General features: G+C 40.3%; 1 non-coding gene across 1 annotated transcript; it reads left to right on the top strand.

Moving 5' to 3' along the window:
- The first annotated feature begins 9,605 nt into the window (after positions 1-9,605).
- Positions 9,606-9,712, top strand: LOC112535263. The gene has a single exon (XR_003079427.1). It is a non-coding gene; the product is annotated as a small nucleolar RNA R71 (small nucleolar RNA).
- The last annotated feature ends 3,151 nt before the right edge of the window (positions 9,713-12,863 follow it).

The following is a 12,863-nucleotide window of genomic DNA, read 5'->3' as shown; positions in this document are numbered from 1 at the left end:
TATGCTTGAGGACAAGCATAAATTAGGTGTGGGGGAATTTGATAGGTCATAAATAGTTATATTTATTGTATTTAATTTCCTTGCGATTTGGTTGAATAATGTACTTAATTATGGAAATTATGTTTATTCTGACTTAAGTGATGAAATATCAAGGATGGAGCAAAATCCAGCCTAAAGACATGTTTTAAGTCATCATTTTGTCAAAAACCAAGTCTTTTGGAGGAAGTGCAGAAATCTGCACAGAAGATCACTGTCGACAAGGCGTGACCACGCCTTACAGCCCATAAGCTCCGCAGAAATCTATGCAGAAGACTACTGTCAACAAGGCGTGACCACACCTTGCATCCCATGAGCTGCTAAAAGATGCGAAGCAGAGCTTCGAAATTTTCAGAGTTTTCATTGTGTTGGACCTATCCCTAGTTAATCTCCTCTATTTTTGGAAGTGTTGGATTAATAGAACTTTCTTCCATGTATTTAGGGTTTTAATTTATTTAGATCACTTTTAATCTTATCCTTTCTTATGGGGATAAGATTAAATAGGAAGCTTATTTCTTTTTTATAAGGATTCTATTAGGGTTTAGGGTTTTACTTCCTATATAAGGACGGCTGGAAGTACCTTTAAACACTCATATTCTTATTCTTCTTCTACTCTCTACAATTCTTGAGAATTCTTACTCCACCATGAGTGACTAAGTTTTTAGTTTCTAATTCAAGAGTGAATAAATTCCAATTGTGATTTTGTGAGGCTTTGTGCTTAACAGAATTCTTCTTTAATTCAAGTATTCTTTATTTCTTGTTCGTATTATTTATGAATTATTGATATTGATTGAACTGATGACTCAACTTTGATATTAATTTTTCTATTGCTAAACTTTGAGTTTGTGATCCGTAATTGTCATGAACGATTGACACAAGTAGCAAGGAGCTGGCTCATGTGTGTGTGATTACGGCTTATTCGAATTACATAGCTTGCATGATAGGCTCTAGGGAAATAAAGGAACAAGGTTATTTCAATTGCAGTTATCTCAATTAAATTAATGTTGGTTTAGTCATTCTCATTATTCTTAATGCTATCATTAAGTTGATATGGAATGCTATCGTGCCCAGTTGACTAATGATAAGTCTTGATTTGGATGTTGGGTTTGAGTCAATTGTATTAGGAGAATTACACTTATTGCGGCTTTTTCGAATAAGTAGACTAAGTACTTGAATAGAATAATTGATATTTTAGCCTATGATCATGATTATAATTGGATGGAATTAGCACTCTTGAATTGGAAATTTGTTAAGATTGATTTTTATTTACTTTAATATTCAGCCTTCATTATTTTCTACTTATTTATAATTTTGATTCAAACATTCAGAAACCCCCTTTTTATTTTACTTTGAGAAGCTATCCACATTGGTTCTCTTGGGATTCGACCTGGTTTCACTATTTCTACAAGTTAGTTTAGGAAAATCAGTAATTTATTTTGAAGGGCTTCGACAACCCGTTCAAAATCCTAAGTGCCCAAATCATCTCACGATTATCGACAATTCATGTAATCTCAAAAAACATCGTAAAGCAAGTTCTAGAAACAGAGGTTCTGTACAATGCTCACTAATGAAACAAAAGGGAGCATAAAAATAGTTATGCATAAATTGGCTCAAAATCTCACCATTTGAGTGGGTTAAAATTGCATGAATTCTCAAACCAAAGTTTAAACAGTCAATCACAATAATAAGCAGCAATATTAATAGTGTTCCATATCTAAGATAAAGTAAAATGGAAGAATTAAGGAAAAATACCAGTTTTACCTGGCTGGATTGTAATTAAGAGATTCGTTCATTGCCTTCTTCCAACAAGGTTCGATAAAAGCTATAAGGGAATCCATTCAAAGGAAAAAAAGTCATCAACTACTTAATTGAAACAAAACTCAAGATAGTCACAACATCGGTAGGTTCCTACCCCACACTTGAGTATAACACTGTCCACAATGTTAGAGAGATTAAAACTGAGCAAGCATATGATTCACACATCATGGTTATTGAAGATCATGCTGATTTTTTTTTTTAATAATTAGAAAGGCATAGTATTCTACTTAACATAAAAAGACAAATTCAAGGAAATAACATAAAATTAAGCATGCTACAAGCAAGAAAGTAAAAGGAGATAATAAACTGAAAGTAAATAAAAAGAAAAAGGAAAGAGAAAAATGTCACAAATTTTTTTTTTCGCTAGGAGTCTGCTGATGGTGTATCCTCACTGGTTGGATCTGCTAGAAGATGGGGGGCAGGGAAATTTGCTGAGGAAGGGGGCGGTGGTGGATCAGGGTCCGTGAAGCATGTTGCCAGATCGAACTCCATATCATCAATGAGCCGCTAATTTTGTGCTCCAATCTCTGCCATCTTTTGAATCTACTCTATTATGAAGTCTGTCTGGGTGGCCTGCCTTTCTAATCCACTCATGAGCTGTTGAAGCATACTGTTCAAACTGCCAATCTGTGCCTTTGTCTCTTCTTGAAACCACACAAACTCAAGATATCACTGCCGCCGAGATCGCAGACTGATCTAATTACCGGCCATAGCACTAATCAACGCTCGATGTCCCTACCGAATGAGAGGATGAGGCTCTAGATGAGGGCATAAACACTCTAGTCGGGTTAGGAATCCTAACATCCTAATCCCAAATTGACTGACTATGTCATTGCCTCTAGCCGCCTCTAGCCTCCCCCGACTATTGTGCTCACAAGCCTATATTCTATACCATGTGGATGTCTAGTGGCCGTGATCATCTGCATGTTGATCATCCTGTCCGATCCCTAGTGATGTCATGTCTCCGGTGATTTGAAAGCTCCGGCGACATACCGTCCAATACATCCAGTCCTTAGCTAACCTAGTCACGCATTCGGATCAAACAACAATGCATCTTCTTCCCAAGGCCTACTATAAATGAACGGACTTGGCAAGCCAATAAATATCCTAAGTCTAGCTTCTTCCGATGTTGCATAGCCCGGAGAATAAAGACATCGATCATGTTATCGCCCCAAACTGTCCCCCTACCAGAATGGTGTAAGCTAGTAGGGTGTGAAGGTAATGGAGATGGTCCCAGAGGCTAGACGCCTTAGACCGCTTAGGTAGTATATTTCCTACCTCATTACCAATGAGTCCCACATGGTGTCGTATGAAATTGGGAGGATGTAGAGACATCCCTGATACTCCTCCCCCGAGATTTCCTGTCACCCATAATCCCAAATGCATGCCAAATTGTGGGACCCAGATCGAGAACTCCCTTCCTCAAGCTCGAAATAAATTGCATCAGCTCGCAGGAAGAAGGTGCTGAGGAACTCGATCGTAAGCTCACGGTAGGTTGGCTCAATGATGTCAAAGAATCTCACATACAGCAGTAGTCTCAACAGGCAAAGCACATCTCGAGCCAATCCCACTCTCTCCAAGGATGTGAAGTCTATGCAACAGCCCGCCATCACTTGCTTCCATCTCATGACTTGGAATCTACTTTCATTGTCTGCATTAGGGAATGTCCATAATGGATGACGGACAGGTGTGGATGGGTTCATAGCAGGTGCTTTCCGAGGTCGGACTATTTGCTGTTGTGGTGGAGGTGGAAGTGCTAGTGCTGGTGCTGGTTTTGGTGCTGTGGAGGAAGATGTTCCTTCACCACGCGATCGCTTGCTGGTAGCAACTCGTTTTAGTTGCTTTCTACGATATTTATCGCGGTCCGTCATATCACCTAATGCAACGAATTATTAGTTTTTTTGTGCAAGAATTCAAGTTAATAAAAGAAATAATCTACCGAAAATCAACAACATAATGATTATAATTCGACTAATCAAAAACTTGTATAAACTAATAAGCCGATACATACCAATCTAATTTATTGTGAACCAGCAATTGCAACTTTAGTCTAACCATTATTCATGCTTTGCATGCCGTAGGCAAATTTTATTTCCGCCAAACCCCACACTTATCATTTTCATAATCGACTTCATCGCAAACACAACAACTAACGTAAATTAACCTAACCGAGGTCATATTGTTACAATATAAAGCCACCAAGATATCCTAGCATGTCCTAACAAAAGTATATGTATAAAATAAAAGTCAAATCATGAAAAAGAATAAAGCAACAAGTGAAGAGACTTACTTGAATTCGCTGAGGAAAGTGAGAAGGGTGAGATAAGGGTATAAGAACAACACCTTTGAGCTTAAAAAAAACAAAAGGGAAGCAAAATTTTTGGAGGGCTCCCCTTCTTATAGGCACGGGGTCAATACGGGTGAGGGTAAGGCCATGCTGACCAACACGGCTAGGACTCACCCCGTGCTGAGCCTTCAATCTTCTTGTGAGCACCTTGGCATAGGCAGTGGCACGGCCGTGCTCATGACCACGGCCTGCGGTTGTATCCCGTGATGCCTTCGGAAGCCGTGACCACTTATTCTTTATCTTTCATCACGGGCTTGACTCTGGCCGTGGTGAGGAGCACGGCCTGGGGTTGTAGCCCGTGATGGCCACGGAAACTGTGGTGAAATGGGGTGTTTCTGGGCTTTCCTTTGCCATCTCGAGTCGCCTTACTCCCTACCTGTATTTGACACATATACGCACGTAATTAGATCATAAAATAAGTAAATATGGTCAAACGGAAGAGTCCGTCCTCACTGATTACATAAGTCCGAATAAAATTAAAAACCCTAATTACTATTAAGCAACTATAATAAAGTCAAAGGAAAATAATGAAATAATCACAACTAATCAAAAACATGAAAGTATAATCCAAGTCGAATGTACAGAAGTGCTTATTTATTTATTTATTTTGCAGAGTCTTAAGCTTGACTCATTCGGATCACCCTTCCTGTGCATACAAAGCCAGGTCAACTCGTTGCTTACTATCCAACGAGTTACAATGGTATTGCTTCAGCCGATGGCCGTTCACTTTGAAGTCTCCCTTCTCTAGATGATGCAACTCTACCACTCCATATGGAAAGACTTGTCCGATCTGAAATGGTCCAGACCAACGACTCTGTAGCTTTCCGGGAAACAGACAAAGGTGAGAGTTGTAAAGCAACACTCGATCCCCGACCTAAAACTCCTTAGGCTCACAAATTCTTTGATCATGCCATTTCTTAGTCCTTGCTTTGTAAATTGAGGAGTTTTTGTACGCCTACTGGCACCACTCATCTAGCTCACTCAGCTGCCACTGTCGCTCCTTACTTGCAGAATCAATATCAAAGTTACAAGTTCTAAGTGCCCAAAGTGCCCTATGCTCTAACTCAACAGGCAAATGACATGACTTTCCATAAACAAGGCGATAGGGCATAAAACCTATAGATGTCCTAAAAGTAGTCCTAAATGCCCATAATGCATCATCTAACTTAAGATTCCAGTCCTTCCTACTGGTACTAACGGTTCTCTCTAAAATACCTTTAATACCCCTATTTGTTACCTTAACCTGCCCACTAGTCTGGGGGTGATAGGGAGTAGAGAACTGATGAGTAACTCCGTATCGCTTAAGTACCTTCTCTAATTGGGCATTGCAGAAATGTGTTCCTCTATCACTAATAAGCACCCTAGGTATGCCAAACCTAGCAAACAATCGCTTAAGGAACCTGCAGACAACCCTAGCATCATCAGTGGCTACAGCCTGAGCTTCAGGCCATTTAAAGAAATATTCAACAGTAACCAGAATTTACTTATTACCATGTGAAGAGGGAAAGGGTCCCATGAAGTCAATGCCCCAAACATCAAAAATCTCAACGACTTGCACACCAGTTTGGGGCATCTCATCACGAGAAGAGATATTACCTGCGCGCTGGCAAGCGTCACAAACCTGAACAAATTTTCGTGTGTCTTGGCAGAGCGTAGGCTAATAGAATCCTGCCTCTAACACCTTCCTTGCTGTATGGTTTGCTGCTTGATGACCTCTAGTGGGTCCCTCGTGGCAGTGCTTCAATATTTGGAGAGTCTCTTCGCCATATACACAACGGCGAATCACCTGATCTGCACATACTTTAAACAAAAAGGGATCTTCCCAAATGTAGTATTTCAAATCGACGAAGAATTTCTTCTTTTGCTGATAAGTCATACCCTTTGGTAGAACCCTAGCAACCAAATAGTTAGCATAATCTGAAAACCAGGGAGTATCAGTGTATACCTGAGTGACATATAAATGCTCCTCTAGAAATCGATCGTCTATGGCCGTCTCATCAAGTGCATCCAAGTGAGGATTTTTCAATCTCGATAAATGGTCCGCTGCCAAATTCTCTACGCCCTTCTTATCCTTGATCTCGACAACAAATTCCTGCAACAAAAGAATCCACTAAATCAATCTCGGTTTCACATCATTTTTCAGGAATAAGTGCCTCAACGCCGAGTGGTCCGTGAAGACGATGGTTTTGGAGAGAACTAGGTATGATCTAAACTTGTCGAAGGCGTAAACAACAGCCAACAACTCCTTCTCTATGGTGGTGTAGTGTTCCTGGGCTCCTATCAAAGTCTTGCTAGCGTAGTAAATGGGTTGGAACTTCTTTTCAATCCTCTGTCCAAGCACAGCTCCAACTGCATAATCACTAGCATCGCACATCAGTTTAAAAGGCAGCCCCCAATCAGGAGAAACCATGATTGGGGCTGTAGTCAGAAGTTTCTTAAGTAACTCAAAAGCTGCCAAGCATGCATCATCAAAAATAAAAGGTACATCCTTAACTAACAATTGAGTGAGAGGCCTAGCAATCTTAGAAAAATCTCTAATAAATCTCCTATAAAACCCTGTATGGCCCAGAAAACTCTTAACAGCCTTAACAGAACTAGGAGGAGGTAGCTTAGATATTACTTCTACCTTAGCTCTATCCACCTTCATCCCAGCCTGAGAGATCTTATGCCCTAAAACAATCCCCTCTCTCACCATGAGATGGCATTTTTCCCAGTTTAATACCAAGTTAGCCTCAATACACCTAGCTAACATGTGCTCAAGGTTTGCCAAAAAAAGAGAGAAAGAATTACCAAAAACAGAGAAGTCATCCATAAATACCTCCATAGACTCCTCAATCATGTCCTTAAAAATAGCCATCACGCACCACTAAAATGTAGCTGGTGCATTGCACAGTCCGAATGGCATCCGTCTATAAGCGAACGTCCCATAAGGGCAGGTGAAGGTAGTCTTCTCTTAGTCCTCGGGTGCAATAGGAATCTGAAAGTAACCTGAAAAGCCATCAAGAAAATAATAAAACATGTGACCTGCTAAACGTTCAATCATCTGATCAATGAAAGGAAGAGGGAAATGATCCTTCCGAGTTGCATCATTAAGCCTATAGTAATCAATGCAAACTCAGAAGCTTGTTACCGTCCGAGTCGGGATCAACTCATCCTTCTTATTCCTTACCACTGTCATGCCTCCTTTTTTGGGTACAACCTGCACAGGACTCACCCATGAACTGTCAGAAATGGGATAAATCAAACCTACATCAAGAAGTTTAATTACCTCCTTCTTTACCACTTCTTTCATGTTCGGGTTGAGTCGTCTCTGAGGCTGAACAACTAGCCTGAAACTGCCCTCCAATGAAATCTTATGAGAGCAAAAACTTGGATTTATACCCGGGATATCGGCTATCTTGAAAGCAAAGGCCTTCTTATACTTCCTTAGAACTTCCAATAGCATGGCTTGTTCTTCAGGAGTTAGATCGACTGCTATGATTACTGGTAAGCGCTTCTCTTCATCCAGGAAGGCATAAATCAAGTGGCTCAGTAACTCCTTCAGTTCTAAGACTGGTAGGTACTTGAATGAAGTCTTTACCTTCTGTAACCCAGACTTGTCAAGAAAAAGATAGGGATCAGTTGACAACTTTGGCTCAGAAGCCAATAAAACAGCAAGTTGCTCCAACACTTACTCGTTGGACAACTCCTCTTCATCCTCAGCTAATGCTACCTGCAAAGGTTCAGAACATAAAATTTCTTGCAAGTGGGACTCAACCACATCATCAATCGCATCAATCGAATACACAGCATTATCGTAGTCTAGGGACTGTCTCATGGAAGTGGCTAGGTCAAAGGTAATGGTCTCATCATCAACTCTAAGCTTAAGCTTCCCATCGCTTACATCGCTTACATCGATAACAGCCCTCGATATAGCTAGGAAAGGCCTACCCAGGATAAGAGGCACAGTGCTCTCACCCTCCATATCCATTACCACAAAATCCACAAGAAAGATAAATTTATCTATCTTTACAAGTACATCCTCAACAACACCTCTAGGAATTTTAATAGTCCTATCTGCTAACTGAATACTCATCCTGGTAGGCTTGGGTTCATGCAACCCTAATTTGGCAAATAAACTAGTGGGCATCAAGTTAATACTAGCTCCTAAATCAGCCAATGCACCACTAATTGATAAATCACCAATCATATAAGGAATAGTAAAACTCCCTATATCTCGTCGCTTGAGTGGCAGTTTGTTCTGGAGAATAGCTGAACACTCCTCATTAAGCACTACCTGATCGAGATCCTCCAACTTCCTCTTGTTGCTCAAAATCTCCTTTAAGAACTTGGCATACTTCGGCATCTGCGAAATCGCCTCAACAAAAGGTAAGTTAATTTTCATCTGCTTAAATAAGTCAAGAAACTTACTGTATTGCTTGTCCACCTTATCCTGCCTCAACCTTGCAGGATATGGGCAAGGGTTGATGCTCCTTGCGAGGCTCTTTCTGTCTTCTTTCTTTCTCTCATTCTCTACCACCTCAAGGTCCAATCCTTCCTTAGCTGGCTCGACCTGCACAATTGTATTATCCTTATCAGCTAAAGGCGAAGAACCAGTCAATTTCTTACCTGAACGCAAGGTGATAGCCTTGCAATGCTCCCTCAGGTTTGACTCTGTCTGAAGGTCTCTCCGAAAGCATCTTAGAAATTTGGCCAATTTAAGTCTCCAAGTTCAGATCGAGGCTGCCTGATTCCTAAGTGCACTATCGGTCTACTGGAATCTCATTTCCGTACGTCACAAACTTCATCATAAGCTCCTCTAAATTTGACTTCTTTTCTTGTGGAGGAGGAGCTTGTGCGAGCCCAGTGGTTATTCTTTGTGGCTGTTGATGAAGTCTTTAAAAACTGGCGGACCACGGGCATTATTGTTCCTCCAATCGAAATTGGGATGATTCGCCATCTAGGGTTGTATGTATTCTTTGTAAGGGTTAATCACGCCTTGGGGCATTCCCATATAATCAACTGTTCAACATTAGAAGACATAGCGGAATTAGATGGAAAAGTAGTAGAGGATGAAGCAAACATACCTCCGTGAGTACGATTAGCCTTTGTCTGAGGCCACCATAAAACTTCGTAGCCAATATTCATTTGCATGAACCGGCATCTGCAGTTGGTCGATCTTCTTGGCTAAAGCTCCAACAGGTACGCTAAATGCATAGGTTGTAGAGTCCACTTGGTTGACCACTCCTGTCTTCCTAGTCGGCTCTGAGAGGATTCTCTTGATAGTTGTTCATGGCCATTTCCTCTATCAGTTGAGCACGCTCGGGCGTCTTCTTGTTTAGCGCCCCACTGCTGCGGCATTCACCATCGCCTCGTTGCAAGGTTCAATCCTTGTAGAAGGTCAGACACCGCATCCATCACCGGCAATCCGTGATGTGGGCAGCATCTCAAAAGATCTTTAAACCTCTCCCATGCATCGTACATGCTTTCATCATCAAACTGCACAAAAGAAGATATGTCATTTCTAAGTTTAGCAGTTTTAGCGGGAGGAAAATACTTATATAAAAATTTTTCAGCCAACGCCCTCCAGGTAGTAATTGTTTGCTGTGGAAGGGATTGTAACCATCTCTTAGCTCTGTCCCTCAAGGAAAATGGAAACAATCTCAGTCGAATGGCGTCATCGGTTGTTCCGTTTATCTTGAATGTGTCACAAATCTCTAAAAAATTAGAGATTTGTGCATTGGGATCCTCGCTGGGCAATCCTCCAAACTGCACGCTCTGCTGGATCATCTGGATCATGTTAGCTTTTATTTCAAAATTGTTGGCCGCTACAGCAGGTCTAACTATACTAGTTTTCGTCCCATCCAAAGATGGTCGAGCAAACTCGTACATCGTCCTTTGATCCTCATCGGCCTGGGGATTGAGGTTCTCCATCGCGTTAGTTCCTTGAACCTGAACTGTAAATCCGTCCTCCTCCTCAACTGCCTGCAAACGTCATCTCAATAATCTGAGAGAATGCTCCGGGTCAGATAAGTGTGCTATGGGATCAGGGTTAGAGCTCCTGGTCATATACTACCTGAAACTGACAACCAAACAACCACCAATCAATCAAAAATAATATAACAATAAATAATAATAAAAGAAAATAAAGAATAAATGAATAAATAAATAATGACTAAATTAACACAAAAATAATTCACTCTAGTTCACCGTTACTGCTCCCCGGCAACGGTGCCAAAAACTTGATGGTCTATTTATGCAACCTACGCCTAAGGCAGTGAACCTACCGATGCAGCCTAGAACTAGTGAGTATCAAGGTCTTATCCCTGGAGATCGGGTGAACCTAGAGTGACTACTGTTTGCTATGTTATCTAGTCTGAAATAGGGTATGAAAGTTCTAATGTTACCAGCTAATGGTTATGAGTGCAAATAAGTAAATGAAGGACAACGAACAATCAAAGAAAACAATTGCAAAGAGAGAAACAAACCCAAAAGGGGGCCTAAGTGATGGAATTCTCAAGATGGATTTTCTGGATTGCCGATCTTGCTTACCCATGCCTAAATCCTGAATTGAACCCGGTTCCTCTCTCGAGCTTACCGAGTTCCTAAACCTGCACTAACCTAATGGAATCTCTTCACATCGGATTACTACAGATTAGCATTAAGCATGATTTAAAACTATTAAGAGTTATTAATTCTTAATCCGACGAGTAAATCAACCTTATCTCTAAGTGTTAACTACCAGTTCTTACTATTCAATGTCCAGTTGTAACAAGCATTTCTCAATGTCAAGAAACAACCCACAAACAATTAATTCAACGTCTCAAATTAACCGAATCAAACTTTTATACTAAATAGCAAGAAGATTGCAAGAATGACAATTACAAATCTAATAATTAAGCATAATCCATCAACAAAGGTGAACCCCAATGGGTTCAAAAGATCTAGCTACTCATGTTCATGGTTAAAGCAATTAAGGAACAAAATAAGGAAAAGAAAATTAAAGGCATGTACACCCTTCTCTTTCAAGTTGAATGAGAAACCCTAATTTAGCAAATTCAAAATCTCAAACCCTAGTTGCCTCTTGAATGCTTCCAAAGTTTGTCTTGATCTTCAATTCGATGTTGGAACAAGTGAAATCCTTCCTTCAATTGATGAATTTGATCTCTCAAGGTCTACAATTGAGGTATAGGAAATAATTGATTGAGTGTGTGTCTTAGAATTGAGTCAAAAATTCGTGTCCTTTCTAAAAGAACTCAAAATTGCCTATATAGTTGATTCAGCATGGCCGGAATCCAGTCATGATGATTGACATGGTGAGTCTAAGCGATCTTGAATCATGGAGTCTATTGTGCTAACTCCTTCCAAGTCGGTGCTGAGCCACCACAGGTCGTGCTGGAGGCCGTGGTGCTTCGGAAGCCATGCTAAACTGGCACAATTGGGGATAGCTTCTTGGCAATTCAGCACGGCCGGAGTCCAGGCCGTGCTCAACCCTCGGGGTGCTAGTCCTCACCCAATTTGATGGATTTTGGTCCGTAATCACACGTATTTCCCTCGATTATTGATGGTGTCCTTCAAAAATGACCTGAAACGAGAAAGGAAACAAAAGACAAGTGATTCTAGCATAAAACGGGATAATCACGCATAAAAATGTAAACAATCGGGCATGAAAGCATATGTAGTATGATGCTTATCAGTCATCCACTAAGGTGTTGACAAGACTTCCATTGGAGTCAAAAGTGACTTTGTTCCCTTTGTCACACAATTGACTCACACTCAATAAATTATATTTCAAACCATGAACTGGGAAAACATCATCAAGGAAAGATTTACCATCCTTACCTATGGAGCCAATGCCAATTACATTACCCTTGGAATCATTTTGAAAAGTTACTTTGCCTCCGTTATAGTTCTTGACATTCATAAAAAGGCTCTTGTGATCCGTCATGTGCCTTGAGCATCCATCATCAACATGCCAAAGGCTTATGCTTGTGGATTTAAGACACACCTGTAAAAAGAGGTTAGTTCACTTGATTTTAGGTACCGAAACAAGGTTGGGCCCTTTGAGGTTAGCATTAGAAAATTCATTCATGAAAAGATGCATTTTTCTTATTTTTCATTTCACATTGATATGTCCATATCTCATGCAATAGTGGCAAGTGACCTTAGAATTTTTAATTGGATTTGAATTGGTCTTTTTAGCCACTTTTGCTTGAGGCTTGAACCTTATATGATTGCCTTTGCACATGCATGAATAAGATTTGTTAGCATTTGTGTTCTTATACATGAATGCATGCTTTGTTTCTCTTGGCTTAGCCTTTGGAACTTGTGTACCTTCTTTTGAATAGGAGGTCTAGTGTGTGTATTGTTCTTTGAAACTCCATTTGAATTTCTCTGAAATGCTTATAGTTAAGAGGCTTTGACAAATATTGTGTTGTGAGATGAGGATGATGAAGCTCTATTGAACCCAAGTCCATGTCTCAAAAGGGGAGGTTTTTGAGACATAACTAGTGTGTTAAGAGACTCTTTCCCTTTGTCAAATTTTGAAATTGAGTTTCGAAGCTCTTCAATATTAAAGAATTGTTCTCTTTAAAAAGTTTTTCTTTTGAGATATCATCAAATAATTTCCTCAAGTCATCATTGGAAGTTTTTAAGGAGGTAATTTCTTTCTTTGAAATCTTAC

The sequence above is a fragment of the Ricinus communis genome, chromosome 4 (genome assembly GCF_019578655.1).
Source record: "Ricinus communis isolate WT05 ecotype wild-type chromosome 4, ASM1957865v1, whole genome shotgun sequence".
Lineage (NCBI taxonomy): Eukaryota > Viridiplantae > Streptophyta > Magnoliopsida > Malpighiales > Euphorbiaceae > Ricinus > Ricinus communis.
The sequence above is the reverse complement of the archived record's forward strand: the minus strand, read 5'-3'. Positions and strand labels throughout refer to the sequence as shown.